Source organism: Salmo salar, chromosome ssa13 (assembly GCF_905237065.1).
Source record: "Salmo salar chromosome ssa13, Ssal_v3.1, whole genome shotgun sequence".
Lineage (NCBI taxonomy): Eukaryota > Metazoa > Chordata > Actinopteri > Salmoniformes > Salmonidae > Salmo > Salmo salar.
Window position 1 is genome coordinate 31,923,841 of NC_059454.1, and position 22,607 is coordinate 31,946,447.

The window sequence follows — 22,607 nt, forward strand, 5'->3', positions numbered from 1 at the left end:
GGGTCCTCTTTAGCGTACAGTCAAATAGAGCGGTTTCAAATCCCAGAACAGGGCCTGTGAGGGCAGCAGACTGCTTCCTGCTTTTCTAGGTCTGTCAGCACACATTCCTACTGCACAGCATCATCATGCTCTGTGCATACTCCCTCCACTGGCCTATTTACTTAAGTGTGTGTGTGTGTGTGTGTGTGTGTGTGTGTGTGTGTGTGTGTGTGTGTGTGTGTGTGTGTGTGTGTGTGTGTGTGTGTGTGTGTGTGTGTGTGTGTGTGTGTGCGCAGATGTATGGGTTTGTGTATATGTATGTGTTTTGACACTGAGTGAACTGATCTCTGACCAGCACTAGCTGTCTGATGACAGGACAAAGAACACATTATACTTACACACACACACACACACACACACACACACACACACACACACACACACACACACACACACACACACACACACACACACACACACACACACACACACACACACACACACACACACACACACACAGAGAGAGAGAGAACATGATGAGTAGGGCTGTGGCGGTCATGACATTTTGTCAGCCGGTTATTGTCATGCAAAATACTGCCGGTCTCACTGTAATTGACCGTTAATTAACATAAACACGTTTAGAATATCCAGGTCTCCATAAACATGTTTAGAATATCCAGGTCTCCATAAACATGTTTAGAATATCCAGGTCTCCATAAACATGTTTAGAATATCCAGGTCTCCATAAACATGTTTAGAATATCCAGGTCTCCATAAAAATGTTTAGAATATCCAGGTCTCCATAAACATGTTTAGAATATCCAGTCTCCATAAACATGTTTAGAATATCCAGGTCTCCATAAACATGTTTAGAATATACAGGGCTCCATAAACATGTTTAGAATATCCAGGTCTCCATAAACATGTTTAGAATATCCAGGTCTCCATAAACATGTTTAGAATATCCAGGTCTCCATAAACATGTTTAGAATATCCAGGTCTCCATAAACATGTTTAGAATATCCAGGTCTCCATAAACATGTTTAGAATATTCAGGTCTCCACACATCAACCACATTCTCTTTCTCTCTCTCTCTCTGCAAGACACGGGATATTCTGCCCAAACTCTATGCCATAGGGGCTCCAACCTTGTTCCTGCAGCTAACCAGTGCTTCATTTGGGAAACCAGGTGAAATCTGTTGGGGAACATCGATATTAACATGTTTTCTCAACATATTTCACTGAACTGTTGACAGCCCCCCTGCGCGCTGGCGAAAGGAATAAAGGAGAGAGAGAGGAGGAGATGGAAACACATGGTAGTGAGATATTCTATATAGCTAATGGGAATGTGGCACCCAATTGATTAGGAAAATATACAAAAAATCCCTATTACTAGGCTGAACAAAATCAAATACGAATTTAATAATTGTAGGCTAACTGTAAACCGCCCTGCACGATCAATGAACCAACAGCATGGCTTCGGGCTATATGTTCTCTCCCAGACACATGGATAAACATTTTAGAGCGTAGCATAAGGTAACCAGTCCAGCCAGTATGCATGATAATACAGTCCACACTCAAAGGTGATTACTCAAATGTGTTTAATGTTGGAGTATAGGCTAGACCAATGTATGTACCAAAGACACCTTAAATCACTTTTGTTTTATGTTTCTCTGCCATCTGTAATAGACTAGATATTGCATAATGGCACAATCCTCATTTGAATTCTGTTTTGTGATTTCGGGCTTGGGTTCATAAGCCTATGCGTATGCATAAGCTGTAATATGCATATGGTTGGTTTGAATGAATCATCACCTTAGAAATTGCTGTCCATTTCGTTGAAACAACATCCACAACGACCATGTTTTACACTGTTTCAACCTGCTGTTAAAATGGATCATCACAGTGAGGTGAGTTTTAAAAGCATGAAACTGTTTTGATGATAAGTGTTGGACCTGCCTGACAGGCTACAGGGAGGGAGTCAGTAGACCTGTCTGGCAGGCTACAGGGAGGGAGACAGTAGACCTGTCTGACTGGCTACAGGGAGGGAGTCAGTAGACCTGTCTGGCAGGCTACAGGGAGGGAGACAGTAGACCTGTCTGACTGGCTACAGGGAGGGAGACAGTAGACCTGTCTGACAGGCTACAGGGAGGGAGACAGTAGACCTGTCTGACAGGCTACAGGGAGGGAGACAGTAGACCTGTCTGACAGGCTACAGGGAGGGAGACAGTAGACCTGTCTGACAGGCTACAGGGAGGGAGACAGTAGACCTGTCTGACAGGCTACAGCAGCACAGATCAGTTACGACCAGTAGCTGCCTTTAAGACCCAGGCACGGAGAGGAGGAGGAAACAACGGAAGACACCCACTGAGGGTAGGAGGGGTTACCAGTCAACTGTAGATGTATTCATGCAGAAAGGTAGCCTGCGAACTTGCCACACCGAGCCAATGTTGTTGTTGTGTTTTTATCAATTCCCTGTGAAATAGCACATCATTAGCTTGGTTACGTGTATGTTTAGCTATCATTCCACTCTTTGCCACTCCTTGTCATTCTAAACATCTGTGTCATGCAGTATGTCACAGAGTACAAGGAGTGGAATGTTAGCTAAACAGACTGGTACCCAGGCTAGCACATCACAAGGCTCCCTGGAATGTCTCCCTGCCTCTCCTCCCGTAGATTATAATGCCTCTCCTATCCATCGTAAAGTCACACACGATTCAAACAGGATATTAGGATTCAAGTTCTAGCTCAACAACTCAGAGATGAGTGTCATGCTTGATTAAATGCTACCACTTGAGGTGAGCAGACACACACACACACACACACACACACACACACACACACACACACACACACACACACACACACACACACACACACACACACACAGAGATAGACACACACACACACACACACACACACAGGGATAGACACACACACACACACAGAGATAGACACACACACACACACAGAGATAGACACACACACACACACACACACACACACACACACACACACACACACACACACACACACACACACACACACACACACACACACACACACACACACACACGCACACACACACACACACGCACAGCCACACCAAGATGCACCCAACTCCATTGGAAGGAGGGCTTTCATTTTTAATGCAGGGTCAGGGTCTCTCGGCGAATAATCACTTAGATAAATCGTGTGTGTGTGTGTGTGTGTGTGTGTGTGTGTGTGTGTGTGTGTGTGTGTGTGTGTGTGTGTGTGCGTGACCGTGTGTATGTGTGCTTACTCAGGAGCGTGTGCATGCAAGCGTGTGTGCGTCAGTCTGTGTGAACACGTCCGTGTCATCCCCGCCGCTCCGGTGACATTTCCAGTGGGATATTTCAGTTCCTGCCGTCTGGGTTTGTGCTAACACAATTACAGCAGGCTAATGAACAGAGCACCCAGATAAAGTACCCGCCACGCATACTTCCGCTCAGCATTTCAATCTCCTTTAAAGGCTACATTTGCATCTTTAATATAAATGAAATCCCTCATTAATGTGCAGATGGCTGATCAGATGTGAGTAGGGTGGCAGTTAGCCTAGTGCTTAGAGTGTTGGGCCAGTAATCGAAAGGTCGCTGGTTCCAATACCCGAGCCGTCAAACCTGTCAATGTGCCCTTTTGCACGGCACTTAACCCTAATTTGCTCCAGAGGAGCTGTGCTACTCTGCCTGAACCTGTAAAACAACACATTTCACTGCACCTATCCAGTGTATGTGACAATAAAACATCTAATATTACTTTATATTTTTATATTAAAATTGACACCTTTCGCCCTCCCTCTTTCCCCTGCACTGCCCTCTGAGCTTTGACTCTGTGCCCTGGTATTAGCCATGCTTGCTTTCCAAGGACCTGTGAAGAGATTAAACTAATACACAACAATAGCTGGGTGGCATTCAACAGGACCCATCCATTTTGAAAAGTCCATTCTAGCCACAAAGCCATTCTACCCACAAGTCCATTCTCTGTATAAATCCATAAGCAAACAAGATAAAAATGATCATCCAGAAGCGGTCCTCCTAGTGGCCGGGGACTTTAACCTGTTGGGGCTAGGGGGCAGTATTTGCACGGCCGGATAAAAAAAAACGTGCCCGATTTAAACTGGTTACTACTCTTGCCCAGAAACGAGAATATGCATATAATTAGTAGATTCGGATAGAAAACACTCTAAAGTTTCTAAAACTGTTTGAATGGTGTCTGTGAGTATAACAGAACTCATATGGCAGGCCAAAACCTGAGAAGATTCCATACAGGAAGTGCCCTGTCTGACAATTTGTTCTCCTTCAGTTGCATTTCTATCGAAAATACAGCATCTCTGCTGTAACGTGACATTTTCTAAGGCTTCCATTGGCTCTCAGAAGGCGCCAGAAAGTGGAATGACGTCTCTCCAGTCTCTGGGTGAAAAACAGCAGGAGATTTTGTGAGTGGTCAGGCTGAGAACAGTGACACTGGAGATGCGCGTTCATGTGAATTCTCAATTTTTTTCTTTCAGCCTTTGAATGAATACAACGTCGCCCGGTTGCAATATTATCGCTATTTTACGAGAAAAATACGCAAACGTCCCACCTTGCCCAGGGAGGTTAATGCAGGCAAACTTAAATCCGTTTTACCTCATTTCTACCAGCATGTCACATGTGCAACCAGAGGAAAAAAAACTCTAGACCACCTTTACTCCACACACAGAGACGCATACAAAGCTCTCCCTCTCCCTCCGTTTGGCAAATCTGACCATAATTCTATCCTCCTGATTCCTGCTTACAAGCAAAAAACTGAAGGAGTTAGTACCATTGACTCGCTCAATACGGAAGTGGTCAGATGACGCGGATGCTTCATTACAGGTCTGTTTTGCTAGCACAGACTGGAATATGTTCCGGGATTCATCCAATGGCATTGAGGAGTATACCACCTCAGTCACCGGCTTCATCAATAAGAGCATCGACGACATCGTCCCCACAGTGACCGTACTTACATATCCCAACCAGAAGCCATGGAATACAGGCAACATCTGCACCGAGCCAAAAGCTAGAGCTGCCGCATTCAAGGAGCGGGACACTAATCCCGCTGTGCCCTCAGACTAACCATCAAACAGGCAAAGCGTCAATATAGGACTAAGATTGAATCCTACTACACCGACTCTGACGCTCGACGTATGTCAAATCAAATCAAGTTTTATTTGTCACATACACATGGTTAGCAGATGTTAATGCGAGTGTAGCGAAATGCTTGTGCTTCTAGTTCCAACCATGCAGTAATATCTAACAAGTAATCTAACCTAACAATTTCACGTGGCAGGGCTTGCAAATTATTACGGACTACGAAGGGAAACTCAGCCGCAAGCTGCCCATTGACACGAGCCTACCAGACGAGCTAAATGCCTTTTATGCTCGCTTCGAGCCAAGCAACACTGAACCATGCATGAGAGCACCAGCTGTTCCGGACGACTGTGTGATCACGCTCTCCATAGCAGATGTGAGCAAGACCTTTAAAGAGGTCAACATTCACAAGGCCGCGGGGCCAGACGGATTACCAGGACGTGTACTCAGAGCTTGCGCGGACCAACTGGCAAGTATCTTCACTGACATTTTCAACCTCTCCCTGACCGACTCTGTAATACCTACATGTTTCAAGTAGACCACCATAGACCCTGTGCCCAAGAATGCGAAGGTAACTTGACTAAATGACTATCGCCCCGTAGTACTCATGTCAGTAGCCATGAAGTGCTTTGAAAGGCTGGTCATGGCTCACATCAACACCAGCATCCCGGAAACCCTAGACCCACTCCAAATCACATACCGCCCCAACAGATCCACAGATTACATAATCTCATTCGCAATCCACACTGCCCTTTCCTACCTGGACAAAAGGAACACCAATTTGAGAATACTTTTCATTGACTACAGCTCAGTGTTCAACAACATAGTTCCTACAAAGCTCATCACTAAGCTAAGCACCCTGGGCTCCCAAGTGGTGCAGCGGTCTAAGGAACTGCATCTCAGTGCTTGCGGTGTCACTACAGACACCTTGTTTCAAATCCAGGCAGTATCACAACCAGCCGTGATTGGGAGTCCCATAGGGCGGCACACAATTGGTCCAGCGTTGTGCGGGTTTGGCCAGTGTAGGCAGTCATTGTAAATAAAAATGTGTTCTAAATTGACTTGCCTAGTTAAATAAAGGTAAAATAATAATAAAATAAAAACTCCCTCTGCAACTGGATCTGGACTTCCTGACAGGCTGCCCCCAGGTGGTAAGTGTAGGCAACAAAACATCTGCTTTGCTGATCCTCAACACCGGTGCCCCTCAGGTGTGTGTTTAGTCTCCACCTGTAATCCATGTTCACCAATGACTGCATGGCCATGCATGACTCCAACACCATCATTAAGTTTGCCGATGACACAACAGTGGTAGGCCTGATAACCGACAACGATGAGACAGCCTATACGGAGGAGGTCAGAGACCTGGCAGTGTGGTGCCAGGACAACAACATCTCCCTCAATGTGAGCAATATGATTGTGGACTACAGGAAAAGGTGGGCCGAACAGGCCCCCATTAACATCGACGGGGCTGTAGTAGAGCGGGTCGAGAGTTTCAAGTTCCTTGGTGTCCACATCTCCAACAAACTATCATGGTCCAAACACACCAAGACAGTCGTGAAGAGGGCACGACATCACCTTTTCCCCCTCAGGAGACTGAAAAGATTTGGCATGGGTCCCCAGATCCTCAAAAAGTTTGACAGCTGCACCATCAAGAGCATCCTGACCGGTTGCATCACCGCCTGGTATGGCAACTGCCCGGCATGTGACTGTAAGGCACTACAGAGGGTAGTGCGTATGGCCCAATACAACAATACATGGGGCCAAGCTTCCTGCCATCCAGGATCTATATATTAGGTGGTGTCTGAAGAAAATTGTCAAAGACTCCAGTCACCCAAATTCTCTCTGCTACCGCATGGCAAGCGGTACCGGAGTGTCAAGTCTAGGTCCAAAAGGCTCCTTAACAGCTTCTACCCCCAAGCTATAAGACTGCTGAACAATTAATCAAATGGCCACCCGGACTATTTACATTGACCCCCCCCTTTGTTTTTACACTGCTGCTACTTGTTGTTTAATATCTTTGTATAGTCACTCTACACCTACCTACATGGTTTGATTTGAAATGTCTACATTTTCCATCTCGTGTGCTATTGTGACAGTGATTGACCATAGTGGACCCATCTGAAGATTCCAGAAATGGAAGATTCCAATGTGGAGGTTTATAGTGGAACGCTTCAGGGCTCTCTCGCACGGGGCAGCTCTAGCCACGTGATCTGCCGGAAAACTGGGTCTGGCTGTGGATGTGGTTCTGATTAGTGCGGCTAGGGCCTGAAAGCGTTCCAGCCATGCACGGCCAGAGCCAGGGGAATAGGGAATAGGGTTAGCATGGCTCCCCGCCTTATTACGCTTTATACAAGTGATGACAGCACACACCTGTTTCCTTACTGACCCCCGTAACCCCTACCATCCCTAGGGGAATAACACTCTATTGGAGTGAGATGGGGGCGGTGGAGGAGGGGGGTTGATCTCTGTCAGGTTGGTAGCCTCTGGTATGTGGTAAAGGCCGGTAATTCAGGCAATTCATCCAATCAAGCAATTAAGTAATTCAGCACACCTCTGAAATATAAACAGCCGTGGCCCACTTGGGAAAATAAGCCTGGATATTATAGCCTTCTGTCTGGGTCTATACCACACTAATGTACTGGCACTCATTTAACATGTAGGATCCAGTTATACTACCACATTACTACAGCCATTTAGTAGAATCTACTCCAGTGAATGAGTACTTAGGGGGAGAGATGAAGGGATGCAGAAACAGAACAGTGATTTCCCCGCTCCACCAGCATCCCAACTCTCCACAGCTCTCTGTCTGGGAGTTGGAGTAGTACATACACACCCCCAGTAATCAGCAAACATTCAGGAAACATTTTACGTAAACCAACATAGCATTCCCAAGTCTCTATACTGCCGTGTTAGTTGTACACAAATACACAGCAGCAGTCGTTTTTGGTTGCAACAGTTTATGAGAACGCCCTTCTGTTACTTAGTAGGGGGCTGAGACATGATATAGGGATGTATTGGAGGCCCTGACACACACAGAGAGCCAGAGCTATTCCTCCTGGCCTGCTCTCTCTTCCTCACGGCCCAGAGGATCTCCACTCATCACTGGAGTCTTTCAGCCACGGACGAACTCAACAGGAAATTGGGAAGAATGGCTGGGGAGTCCGCAAAACTGGCAACGGTTGGGAGAGGATTGACCCTAGATAAACACTCCAAACCAAACACACACGCACACACACAGACACAGTCATGTAAATGATATGGACTATACAGGAGTTGTGTGCAAACAGTCCCACTAATATGTGCACACAAACACACACCAAACATCCGTCGTACTAGCTACCATCCCACAGTAAAACATATCAATCGTCCATGACTGGGACTGGGGACATTCAGTCAGTCATCCTAAAGGCCACTATACAAAGGGGGTCATTGGGGCGTGAGAGCAGGGCCTGTGAGAGGACTTGGCCTGCCCTGCTGTGGATCATACCCTGCATTGCTCTGCATAGCTGTGACTCCAAAGACTTTCTCTTATCAGGCCTGGGGTTAGCAGGCTGATACAGAGCTGTGTATGTAACAACCAACATTACTACATCCCCAACTTGAGATGGGATCACACTGTTAAATTACTCATCAACTGCGCCTCAGTTACACACAGTTACACATACACACAACATCTGTCCCGGGTCTAAAGCTGTGCTTCTCAGACAGATAGTTATACACAAATGCACAAAGATATACATAGAAACACACACAAACACAAATATATACCTAAAAAGAGCTCAAAAGATTGCAAAGAGAGAAATGTACATTTATTGACAGAAGTCTCTTAATCTCACTTTGTGGCCGTCTCAGTATCAACCGATTCATTTTCCTAAAAATCCCCTGGAGTGAGTGATGTGCTAAGCCCCCTGCTAAACGTAAAGCTAAAGCTTCTGCTCCAGTGGTCATTGAGCCCAGAACCACTGGAGGGATTTGTAAGGCTAACAGCTGTTTGGGCTGTGGCTGGGGGGTTGTCATGACTAACAGTCCTCCTCTCATCATCGTCATGCTGCTATACAATACTAGAGAAACATTGCAGTTAGTTCCTTCACAAATAAACAATTTGTGATTTTTTTCAAATGTAACCGGGGGAAAACATCTGAGCATTATCAGCCCAGTTCCACTGTAATGTGATTGAGGTCTAATGTGGCAGAAGGTGATCAACTGAAATGCATGTGTAAATAAACACACAAGCACAAAGCGACTCCCATGCCAAGACAGCCAGAGGCACACAGCTGGTCTGTTCTCCTTCTCCCCTGAACTGTGATAGTTAGCAGGGAAACATGTGAATAGAATCTCATCAGGGGGAAGGTATGTGAACCCTGACCCCTGCCCACGACCCACAGCAGGCCAGGTTCCTCCATGCGCTGCCAGTATAATCATTTCCATAGCAGGCCATTCGGACCACCAGAGAGAGGGCGAGGGGAGAAGAGGGTAACGTTTGCACACACCAGGTCTGTTAAAGGAATCACGCTGCTGATGTTCCACAGAACGGGTCATGTTTCTCAGCCCATGTCTCCCTCCTCCTCTCCCTCCACACCGCCGCTGGCCAGCTTCTCTCCAAACCATGACCAAGCAGCACAGGTTACAGGAACACAGAACACTGCCTGGGCTAGTGCTGCATCCCTGTATGTCATAGCAACACCAGCTAGCTACTAGACTAGAGCACTGCACTGCTCAGCGACACAGAAAGAACTGTGGTATTGAAGAAGTGCTATTCATCCATGAAGGCCTGGTGAGTTATAGGTCACCCAGCATGGTAACACTGAGAAATGCCACTCTTCATCCTGGTCTTTCATTTAACCCTTTCAAATCCCCACAGAGGGGGTGCACTTTTCCACACATTCTTCTGGCGATGCGTGATGTCCATCAGATGCGTGGTGTCCATCAGATGCGTGGTGTCCATCAGATGCGTGGTGTCCATCAGATGCGTGGTGTCCATCAGATGCGTGATGTCTATCAGATGCGTGGTGTCCATCAGATGCGTGGTGTCCATCAGATGCGTGGTGTCCATCAGATGCGTGGTGTCCATCAGATGCGTGGTGTCCATCAGATGCGTGATGTCTATCAGATGCGTGGTGTCCATCAGATGCGTGGTGTCCATCAGATGCGTGGTGTCCATCAGATGCGTGGTGTCCATCAGATGCGTGGTGTCCATCAGATGCGTGGTGTCCATCAGATGCGTAGTGTCCATCAGATGCGTGGTGTCCATCAGATGCGTGGTGTCCATCAGATGCGTGGTGTCCATCAGATGCGTAGTGTCCATCAGATGCGTGGTGTCCATCAGATGCGTGGCACCAGGAGGTCTTCTGCTCTGACATGGAGAGGCAAGGATTACAAACCCTATGACTGCCTCAGGCCTCGTGACGTTAGGGAGCAGGGGGCTTTGGACTGCACCGTGATACATCAGGAGGAGCAGGACAAGGACATGAATAATGAGTTAAACAAAGGGAGAAGGGAAATATCCTTTCCCTGCCATGTAGTGGTCTGTAGTATAACCCTCCCCTCCCAGAGAGATCAATAAGCTCATTCAAATCCTTTAATGGGGTATTAATTAGGAGATTACTGAACACCAGCCTGCACCTCACCCCTCCTCTGTCTGCACTGCAGCACTCAGTGGAGACCACTGTCTCAGGACAGGACTGCATCAGGCCCAGAACTACACCCCAGCTCCCAAACTGATGGTGCTATGTCAGTATAGACCTCGGTCAGAACACATGACAGCTGGACCAGAACTCAACCACAGCTCACCTCACACACCACTGGTCCAAAGTCAGTGGAGAACACTGTCAGAGGACGTGACCGCATCTGGACCAGAACTCAACCACAGCTCACCTCACACACCACTGGTCCAAAGTCAGTGGAGAACACTGTCAGAGGACATGACCGCATCTGGACCAGAACTCAACCACAGCTGGTCCCATGTCATTTGAGCCTAAATAATGGCTTTGACAGGAGATAGGGTCATCACTTTTTGACAGCATCTCTTTTGATTTAAACAAAACTTTCCATACATGTTTGCCAATGGAAGAAGTGGTAAGAAAGTTACTGTTTGGATCTGAATGCCAAAACATTCAAATCAATCAAATAAAATGTTCTTGGTCGCACACACCTATTTAGCAGATGTTATTGCGGGTGTAGCGGAATTAAGAAATATAGAAATATTAGGACGAGCAATGTCGGAGTCCGGGATGTATAGACAATATGGACATAATATGGATAGAACATGTAGTATATCTGAAGAATATGCCACTCTCAGGAGAAAAAGGTGCTCAAAGTTGACCCATTTTGCATACCCCACCATAACATGAGACATCCATTCTCAATCAATGGAAAATACATTTCAGTTGAATTGTATTTTCTAATTACTGCCACAATGATGGCCGCCAGTTCACCCACCGTCAAATGTCAACTTAAATGGTCATGTCAATTCTAGTATCTATATTTCTATGATTTCAATAGGTTTCCTATGGAGGATTGACAGTATAATTTCAAAAAACAGATATTCCATTCAAGTCAACATTCTAAGATGTGTGGACCTCCAACCATCATTATGTTACCATTTAAATGTTTACATTTCAATTGTATTCCCATTTTAGTACATTTTTCAGCCAAAACATGACACCCACCCTGTATTTAAGAGCCTGTTTTGTACAACACAAAAACCTCAGATGTAAAATAGGTTCTAAGCTACAACGTATGCAAATATGAAAAATGTGAATTGACTTTTAAAGCGAAAAAACCTGAGATTTTTTTTTGTAAGCTTATAAATGATATCAATCTCAACTGTTTATCTTTTGCAGTGATAAAGACTCATAGTATGGTGGGATAGGCAAAATATTTCAACTTTGAGCACCTCTATCTCCTAAATGTTTTGCCATTCGGGTCCAAAAAGTCACTTTCTGAGCACTTCTACAATTGGCAAATATGTATGGAAGGTTTTGTTCAACTCAAAAGGGGTGCTGTCAAAAAGTGATTGAATTCAAATGGATTTACCCGATAGAGACCTTGACAAAGAGGCCACAGAGCTGTGAGAGTGGTTAACAAGTTACCCCTCACCCCATTTCCCAGGCCCAACCCCCTTCTGAAGGCACCATCCCTCCACACTTCTAGTGTTGTGATGACACCAGATGTCAGTCTCTTCAGCACTGAGACAGACAGACAGACAGACAGACAGACAGACAAGGGGGGGAGGGGAGGGAAGGAAGGGAAGGGAAGGGAAGGAAGGAAGGGAAGGGAAGGGAAGGAAGGAAGGGAAGGGAAGGGAAGGGAAGGAAGGGAAGGGAAGGGAAGGGAAGGAAGGGAAGGGAAGGGAAGGGAAGGGAAGGGAAGGGAAGGGAAGGGAAGGGAAGGGAAGGGAAGGGAAGGAAGGGTGTTGTTGCTGCTACATGTGAATCCTTGTGCCGATAAATAAATAAACACGAGCCGTTTCAGCCACAGGTGCTCCGGCAGGGGGTGAAATAGGGTCTCTTAACCCAGCTAAGAGAGGGCAGGGTTGTGCGAACACCCCCCTCTACACTCCCCTCTCCTCCCTCAGAACCAGGGTCTGTCCTCCCTGTCCTGTCCCCACAGGGAGCTGATTTGTTGTGCTGGTGGTGTCCGTACGGCTGGGCTTTCCCAGTCCCCAGGGCCAGGCTCCTCCTGTGATTCACTCTCTATTAGTCTTACATACAGCCCTGGCCTGCTGAATTATTACCATCCCTCGATACACAGAGCAGCAGCTTGGTAATAGACTTAATGCAGTATATCGGACAGGAGAGAGAAAATGACAAGAAATCATCTACATGTAATAGTAGTAAACGATCAACGCATAAGAAAAAATGATGAGATTTTGTGAAGAATAAACTACTGACTGCTTTAGTTTCACAATGGAGAGGAATTTATAGCAGACTGTTGTGTGGGGGAAAAGACACACAAAGTGTAGACATACACACACACAGTGCACTGTAGACACACACACACAGTGCACTGTAGACACACACACAGTGCACTGTAGACACACACACAGTGTGGTAGTTTCTCATTAGGAACCCCGACCTGCCTGGAGCAAAGTCTCAGCTGAGATCCCTAAACAAAGACTCTTCAAAACACATTTGGGGAAGAAAAAAAACGCATTAGCCGGGAAATGTGTTGAGTGAATTCATCTCCATGCATTTCTACAGCCTCCTCTCACAGAATGCTACAACAGCACATCTGGTAGAGCAAAGTAACAAAAGCTTGTGATAGGTCACGGCGACAGCAGGCAACAGATGGTAGAGTGTGTGATGGCCTGGACCTACGGGCTGAGAGATATGCTGATGTTGAAATAGAGATGGGTCCTGGAGTACGGAGGGGGGGGGAGTTCCTTCCCACCAGGTCCGATGCGCCTGAGCTAAACAGGGTGTCCTACTGGCCTTAAGGCCTCAGTACCCAGAACAGTCTTTGTGTTGCTATACAGAGCCAACAGCAGGGCAAGTTAGGATACTATACCAGATAAGAACACTGAGCCCTGATAAGGCTAGCACTATGTTACCAAACCACTGCAAGGTCATTTTAATTATTGGATGAGTGTAATAATAACTTACACTTAGAGGGTCGTGTGCTCATAGGCACACACACACACACACACACACACACCGTCACTTTTGTCTTTGACTAAGCACTCAACAGAATGAGGTGGACCAGCCAGCGTCCTGATCAGGAGGAGTGCTATGCATGCAGACTAAGAAGTTCCTAGGCTCCTGCCCAGACTGTCAATATCATTGTCACCGTCAGACTCGTCATCCCAGGAAAGCCCTTCCTCCCATCTCCTCTTCTCCCCTCTCCTCTCTGCTGCAAGCCAGCGAAAACAGTGGATCAGAATAGAAGATGTGTCTCAAAACTATGTGACGAGAAAACACCAGTCTAACTTTGGCCATGGCTCAGGGCTAAAAATATCATCCTAACCCACCATGATTATTCCTTGTGTTATTGTTTTTCTATTTGTTCTACTATTTCTCTATTTTTCTCTGAGCATTTTTGGGACGGGCCCGTAAGTAAGCATTTCACTGTTAGTCTACACCTGTTGTTTACGAAGCATGTGACAAATACAATTTGATTTGATTTGAATTGTGAAGGAATGTGTCGGTGATGTGTCGGTGCGTGCATGCTGTGGCAGGGATACTGACTAGGGCTGAGAATTGCAAGGGACCTCACGATACAATATCCACGATCCTTACTGTAGGTGCTGATACAATATGTACTGCGATTCTCACGATATTCACGATTCTGTAAGTACTGCAATTCGATACTGTGATTTTATTGAGATTCACTGTTTCAAACATATTGCTCACCATATGTCTGCTGCAGAGGGACAAGAGAGAGCCATGAGAAAATGAGTTTTGATCAGTCATGGAAATAAAAGTGCTGAAAACATATTGGCTCCCTATTTAAAAATATGATGGAGAACAAGCTATGAAGGAAAAATACTATTTTGGTGCAGGTACAGCCAACTAGAGCAAAAAACTATATATTAATGCAATATGTGTCTGAATTTCTCAAGCCAGCCATAAGACAGACGCTCCTAATTCACAGGATAAAAAAATTACAAAAAAAGTATTTTCCTAAAAATGTTATTATGTTGTTGTTGTTGCAGAAACGCCCTTTTGAACATGTGAAATGTTATGTGTCTTACTAACAAACTCGTAGGTGATCTGTAAATATGAATACAAATTAAAGTATGAGCCTAGTTCATTTCTCACAGAGAAAGTAAGGATTCTTCCTGGCTAGCCTTGATTGGCTGAGATAATGGAGGGGATGGTCATGCCGTGAGATAGGTCCTGATTTGTCTGCCATGCCACATAATGGGGTCTTCCCCGATCAGCGACTACAGCAGATTATTTTTTAAGATAATAGCAATGGACAACTGCAAACATGTTGCTATACCTCTCAACAACATTGCTCTCCTGAATTGAACTGCCGCTGTAGAGAAAGCTCAGTGGGAGAATGTTGTGATGGACTACATTCTGGAGGACGATGGGCTTCACCTGTACCCGAATACCCGAGACCCGATCCAGAATTCTAAATGATATCACGGGTCTGGGTCGGAAATGATTGTCACGGGTCTCGGGTATGTGTAATTTTAACGGACTTATCCGGAAGGACCCATACAGATCAGAATGTGACTCCTGCAGTAGAGAGAGAGAAAGATACATTTTATCATTTATGCTGCTGCTCTTTGCTTTTCACGAGAGTCGCGCGTGTAGCTTGTTGTTGGCCAATCATAAATCATCAAGAGGCAAATAGGCAAAAGTTAGGAGATAATCTAATCAATGGAAGATGGAATTAAAATGATGGAATGAAAGGAGAAGGATAGGCTATAACGACCAAGAGCCAACATATTCTGAATGGAGTTGTTGTTATTTGTAACTGTGTCGGTTGAGTGCATGCAGCCTCAATAAGTTGCTTGGTTTCTAACACCAGCTAACATTACATCTCATTTAGTCAGAAATCTGTTTGTATTGTTAGTTGTTAGCTAGGGGTGTACTCAAAAAAGAGCTCCCTAGCAAGTGTGAAACTTTCAAGGGGATTTTCTGGCACTTGTCTAGAAGGTGGAACAAGTTTATCACATTTCAAATAAGCATAACTTTCCCATGTTTCCCCAAACTGCAGTGTATAATATACAGTTTTGAAGCTTTGAGTCTGTACTTTTATAAAATGTACAAAAAGCCAATCTTGGAAATGGTACAGAAGACTATAATGGGAAAAATCTAGTCACATATATCGATACAATATGAAATATCATAAAAAATTATATCCCAATATGTAACTGTATCGACCCCCCCCCCATCACTAATACTGCCAGGGGTTAACTATTCCAATAACGTGGAATGGGCCCATCCTCTTCAAGCCAGGTGTACTGTATGGATAACAACCCAAACACACGTACAGTATTTACACATATAGGAGCATTTGAGGAATAAGTGCTGATAAAATTGTGTTTATTCCTGACAAAAACATGCAGGCCGTCCAATAGATATTCAAATTGAATTTGAGAAAACAAACAGCATACTTGCTGTGGCAAAAATCAAATGGAATACTAATCACTGAGTTAGAGCCCATGTTCTTCACAAAAGACTGTGATTTTGATCACATTGAATACGTCTGCCTCCTCCATTTTCTTTACCTGTCATTTTTCCCCGAAAAATGTAGAAGAGAAACTATTTCAATCTCTGTCCCTTTGATCTAGGTGCCCTTTTACAGCGGAGCCAGCTTCAAAACATTTCAGACATAAAAGCTCCACTATCCCTGACAGACCAGAGCCTTGAAAGAGAAGATAGGAAAAAGTAGAGGACAGAAATACCAAAGAATAGTTTGTTACTGAGATGAATAGGGTCTACTGCAATAACAAAACATTTCAAATAGGTAAAAAATAAGCATTTCAATGAATCAACATGGATTCACTAATTGAGTAGCTAGAGAAGCCTACACACAGAAGTGTGATGTATAGGGTTTATCACTCTGGGATGTAGTCCATACACACCTGGGGAAAATAGCCTTTTGTTCATTTGGAACCGTTTGGAACTTTGAGACGCAGATAGATGCACTGAGTGAAGTGGTGTGGCAGTGGCCTGTTTAGGGTGGGAGCTGTCAGGGACAATCATTCCACATAACATATCTCCCTGTCATTCAAGCAGGTAAGGGCCATAAGGGTCTGATTCAAATACTTATTTCTACCATACTGTTCTGTTTGACATCATCTATGATTGTTTTTTATACAAAATAATTGCCTACAGGCGCCGAGGCGTGCACAGAAATGCACGGTGACTGGCATTCCATACTAAGTGGGGTATTCGTGACCCAAAAGCTGGCAGATGGCGATATTGATCTGGTACTGATGGTTTCGTCTTACCGTCCAAACGCATTGTATGCACCCCGCAATGCACTTGTATCCTCCATGGACCGGTTTGTATCTAAAACATTCTCCATTCAGGCTGCAAAGGTGTCGATTTCCTCCTTAACTAGATTAATGGTGAGAAGGCGGAAACAGTTTTGTAAAATATGCTTACTTTCTTTATGAAACACCATTTTCCACCACCATGCTAGTGGCTAATGATACTTCCTGACGTTGCACCCTGTGTCCAGCCAGGGGTAACACTTCAATCACACCGACAGCATCATTGCATTTCGGTACACCAAAAGTACATTCATTTCCAATGGAACCCTGCGTTTGCCTTGCAGCATTGCGTTGCAGAGGCAGTTGCAGTGCGTTCTGTGTGGTGCATATGTTGGATTTATCAAATGTATGCGTCAAATTGTATACGTAGACGGCTTGACAGAAATGGTAGAAAAAAGTGAATATTGAACTTTTGTTGCACACATATCCAGATGATGCTGCGTTTCATTTTGCATAATGTTGCTGTCAGTGTGATCAAGGCACAAACAACAGACTGCTGCAACCTGATTGGCCAAATGCAATATGCAACATCGGAGACTAGCATTCCTAGCCATTAGCCACTAGCATGGTGGTGGAAAATTGTGTTTCATTACATTTACATTTACATCATTTAGCAGACGCTCTTATCCAGAGCGACTTTCATAAAGAAAGTATGCATATTTGACCCATTTCTGCCTTCTTGCCATTAAATCTACTTAATGATCAAACAGACGCCTTTGCAGCCTGAATGGAGAATGTTTTAGGTATGAACCGGTCAACATGGGACACGAGTCCAGACTCAATATCGCCATCTGCCGCCTTTGGGCTAGGGTATTCATGGCCTCTCTCATTTAAATGTCTTATTTTGGCCTGCACATGGCTTGTCCCACTGTCCACTGATAAACTGTGTTTATTGTGGCTAGAACCATGTGACCCACACTTTTCAGATGACATGCATGCTGAGCACATATTGCACTGAGTGCATGAGAAAAGCAAATTAACAGACACGCAGTCCACATTTAAAGCAAAAATAAGGCAAATGTATGGAGCCTTTATAGTATAAGCTACTGCACCTAAGGAATGACTCCAGCGTCCATATGATATGGGGGGGGGGTGCCCCTGTGACAACAATTTTGGACCCCTTGTGGCCCCCCTAAATGTGGAGTATGAAATCATTTTTACATAACTAATTTTTGCTATCTTTTTTTTTTACATCTGTTATTAGACAGTGGCAACGATGATGATTATGAACATGGTCTTTTGCCTGCTAATGCCTGCAATGCAGTGAAGAAAACGATATGACAACAATAACGTCTAATGTAACTGGCCCCTCTAACAGTACAACTGGCCCCAGCTTGGCCCCCCCAGTTGAAATGGTCTAGAACCGCCACTGCTTATCATATATGGCTAAGGCTACTGCAGCCTATGAATTGCGGTTTGGTCTCAGTTGATATGGCTAGACATTTTTCCTCCACAAACGGAGATGCAAAAGGAAAACAAAATAAAGATTGCCTTAGGGCAGCCAAACATGAGCGCGGGAACCATGACACAAAGCCCCCATTGAGCGCCCCTCAAAACAATATCACTCACCGTTAGTTGATTCATAACGCAAGTAGGGGTCTAAATCAACCAGATTTCCCCACTATTGTTACAATAGGGAAATATGCCTGTTGTATTACATCGCTAGGCTATCAAATCAAATAGCAAGATGAGTGCGCTGAAAGCTAACAGATGTCTGCAAAAATTAAATCAATATAATTAAGTGGACCCATTTGTAATTATTGACAATTGTGGAAGAATAGCCTAAAAGGTTCGCACATCCAGTGATTGCTTCTTAGCTTGTCATCCACATTATACTATTTATGAGTAGCAAGACCACACACCAATGTGTAGACTAAATAAAACTTGGATGGTAGTCTATGAAGTGGCCCTCAAATTCTCCAATAAGGCCCCCATAATAAAAATAGTGACCGTTTGATTACGCATAAAAGCCTAATAAAAATTTACTTGCATATAGTACTTATATGTCTACCAATGGTGCATACCCTGTGGTTGTGTGAATAACAAGCACGGCCCGCACCGCATGCATGTAGGCTACAAATCTAAACACACTGCAATAGGGAATCCTAACAAAAGCGTGACACCAACAAAATGGTTAATCCCCTAGATAAATTCGGAAATGAAAGGAATCACACTCCAAGAGAAATCTGAAAGCCACTCTGATGTCTGAACATTTCTATGCATTGTGGGCAGTAAAATCCGATCGCCTAAATGCGGAATCTAAAGTGGAGGTTATATACGAGCTTCTTCCAACACGTTCCAGCATAGTCATACCACTTTTATCCGATTTTCTCGGCATCGAAATGAAATGCATAGGCTGCATCCAACAGTCATCCCCAAACCAATCGTCACCTACGTATTCTGTGTAAAAAAAGATATACGATTACATTAAAGTGCATGTTGATGCGACATTAAAATAATAGTATATAACAGCTGCGTCAAGACATGTCAAAGCTTCTGAAATTACTTCAATAAATTGCCATTTACGGCTTTATTTTTCTCCACGCAATGATACAGTGGCAAGCTCTATGTGTGCAAGTTATGGAGTTGAAAACGAAATATAATTTTCTATTCTCCTTTTGCATTCTCCTGCAGTGATCTGCACACATTCTGCATGTGAGAGAACGCCCCAGCTATGTAGCCTACACACGGCTGCTTGACACTTATATCCATTCGTAAACGGTCTACTTTACCAACTTGCCAATCATATCAAATAGGGCGTTCAATTATTTTGCCAAACAATGTGGTCTGCCCAAACCTGAATAGGCTGAGGGAACGCAGATAGGCTAATTGAACCAAAAGGATTCCCTCAAACCGCATTCATTGAGTCCTCGGTTGCCTATCCGAATTATATTAATACTAAGACACGGGGAATAGAAACAGCCGGGGAAGAGACATCGGGAGAGAGAGAAGGAATGTCAGTCACTCAATCGAGCCACAAACTACCCTACAAATGACACTGTAATAACCACCTTATAAGTGAAGTTGCAGAAGAAAAGTTTTGCTCTACTTACGAATAATTGTGATCTTGGGGTTTGTTTTCTTCAGCATGGTTAAAATATTAAACTTGAAGGCATTTCCACGACTGTCACGATCCTCGTCCAAAAGCTCCGCGTTCCGAGTCTTGAGCTTCTCACAGCATGAATGGAGTGGTATGCGGTCTGGAGCTCGCAATAGCAAGTAAAAGCCTCGTTCTGAGCGGAATGAATGCTCGCTGCTGCTGTCTGCTTGGTCGCGTCGCCGCCTACCGCGTGTAGGTGGCAGCGTTGGGATCGGTAGTGGCCACTGCATTTGACTTGGTGACAGCTCTGTTATAAGGGCAACGTCGTCTGTCAGACTTCTTTCCTAACAGGGATTGATTGAAGGTAATTTTTTTCATGAAGTTTAATCATTCCAACACAATAGGCCCAGACTTAACTTGGGTCTCAATTTACCGTTGAGAGTTAGAATAGTAGAATACAAGGTGTAGATCCGACATTTGGTTGTGCATCAGCAGTTTTTCTCTTGTTTTGTCAGTCACTGAACATCCCTCAATTAGCCGTGTCAGCTAACATTTTTAGATTGGTAAATTAGTCTATCTATCATGTTATCTACACTGAACAAAAATATAAACGCAACATGTAAAGTGTTGGTCCCATGTTCCATCATGAGCTGAAATAAAAGAGGCCAGAAATGTTCCATGTACACAAAAATCTTATTCCTCTCAAATTTTGTGCACAAATTAGTTCACATCCCTGTTACTGAGGAGTTCTCCTTTGCCAAGATGATCCATCCACCTGACAGGTGTGGCATGTCAAGAAGCTGATTAAACAGTAGGGTCATTACACAGGTGCACCTTGTGCTGTGGACAATAAAAGGCCACTCTAAAATGTGCAGTTTTGTCCCACAACACAATGCCACAGATGTCTCAAGTTTTGAGGGATTGTGCAATTTGTATGCTGACTGCGGGAATGTCCACCAGAGCTGTTCCCAGAGAATTGAATGTTCAGTTCTCTACCATAAGCTGCCTCTAACGTAATTTTAGAGAATTTGGCAGTACATCTAACCGGCCTCACAACCGCAGAGCCCAGTAGCCACGCCAGCCCAGGACCTCCACATCAGGCTTCTTCACCTGCGGGATCGTCTGAGACCAGCCACCCTGACAGCTGATGAAATTGTCGGTTTGCATAACTGAAGAATTTCTACACAAACTGTCAGAAACCGTCTCAGGGAAGCTCATCTGCGTGCTCACCCTCACCAGGGTCTTGATCTGACTGCAGTTCGGCGTCGTAACTGACTTTAGTGGGCAAATACTCACCTTTGATGACCACTGGCATGCTGGAGAAGTGTGCTCTTCATGGATGAATCCTGGTTTCAACTGTACTGGGCAGATGACAGACGTATGGCGTCGCGTGGGCAAGTGGTTTGCCAATGTCAACGTTGTGAACAGAGTGCCCCATGGCGGCGCTGGGATTATAGTATGGGCAGGCAATAATTTGATTGCACAGAGATACCGTGACGAGATCCAGAGGCCCATTGTCGTGCCATTCATCCGCCGTCATCACCTCATGTTTCAGCATGATAATCCATGGCCCCATGTCGCAAGGATCTGTACACAAGTCCTGGAAGCTGAAAATGTCCCAGTTCCTCCATGGCCTGCCTACTCACCTGACATGTCACCCAGTGAGCATGTTTGGGATGCTCCGGATTGACGTGTACGATATCCAGAAACTTCACACAGCCATTGAAGAGTAGTGGGACAACATTCCACAGGCCACAATCAACTTCCTGATCAACTTTATGCGAAGGAGATGTGTCGTGCTGCATGAGGCAAATGGGGGTCATCCACACCCCTACTTTTTTTAAAGGTATCTGTGATATCTGTATTCCCAGTCATGTGAAATCCATAGATTATGGCCTAATTTATTTATTTCAGTTGACTGATTTCCTTATATGAACTGTAACTCAGTAAAATCTTTGAAATGGTTGCATGCTGCGTTGATATTTTTCAGTGTAAATTTGCAGTAACCAAGGCCAAATATCGACCGGCCACCCAGGGGGCCCTCATTGATTTTGTTCGTCACTCTCACTCAGATATCATTAACTTCTTATGGATGGTGGCAGTATTGAGTAGCTTGGATGACTGACGTGCCCAGAGTAAACTGCCTGCTACTCACTCCCAGAAACTAAGATATGCATATTATTAGTAGATTTGGATAGAAAACACTCTGAAGTTTCTAAAACTGTTTGAATGATGTCTGTGAGTATAACAGAACTCATATGGCAGGCAAAAACCTGAGAAAAAATCCAAACAGGAAGTGGTCTGTAGTATTTCAATTAATTCCCTATCCAAACTACAGTGTCTGTGGGGTCATTTTGCACTTCCTAAGGCTTCCACTAGATGTCAACAGTCTTTAGAACCTTGTTTGAGGCTTCTACTATAAAGTGGGGATGAATAAGAGCTCCTGGAGTCAGAACACTGCCAGCAGGGCATGAGCCTCAGGCATGCGTACTCACGTGAGAGGTCGC

At 44.7% G+C, this 22,607-nt stretch overlaps 1 protein-coding gene across 2 annotated transcripts in view; it reads right to left on the reverse strand.

The window, feature by feature from the left end:
* The window catches only part of LOC106566890 (plexin-A1), a 274,998-nt gene extending 254,704 nt beyond the window's left edge, over positions 1–20,294 (reverse strand). For both annotated transcript variants that reach the window (XM_014135443.2, XM_014135442.2), the window contains exon 1: positions 20,114–20,294. The gene's annotated coding sequence lies outside the window, so the exon portion shown is untranslated. The remainder of the gene's footprint in view (positions 1–20,113) is intronic.
* Positions 20,295–22,607: the final 2,313 nt, after the last annotated feature.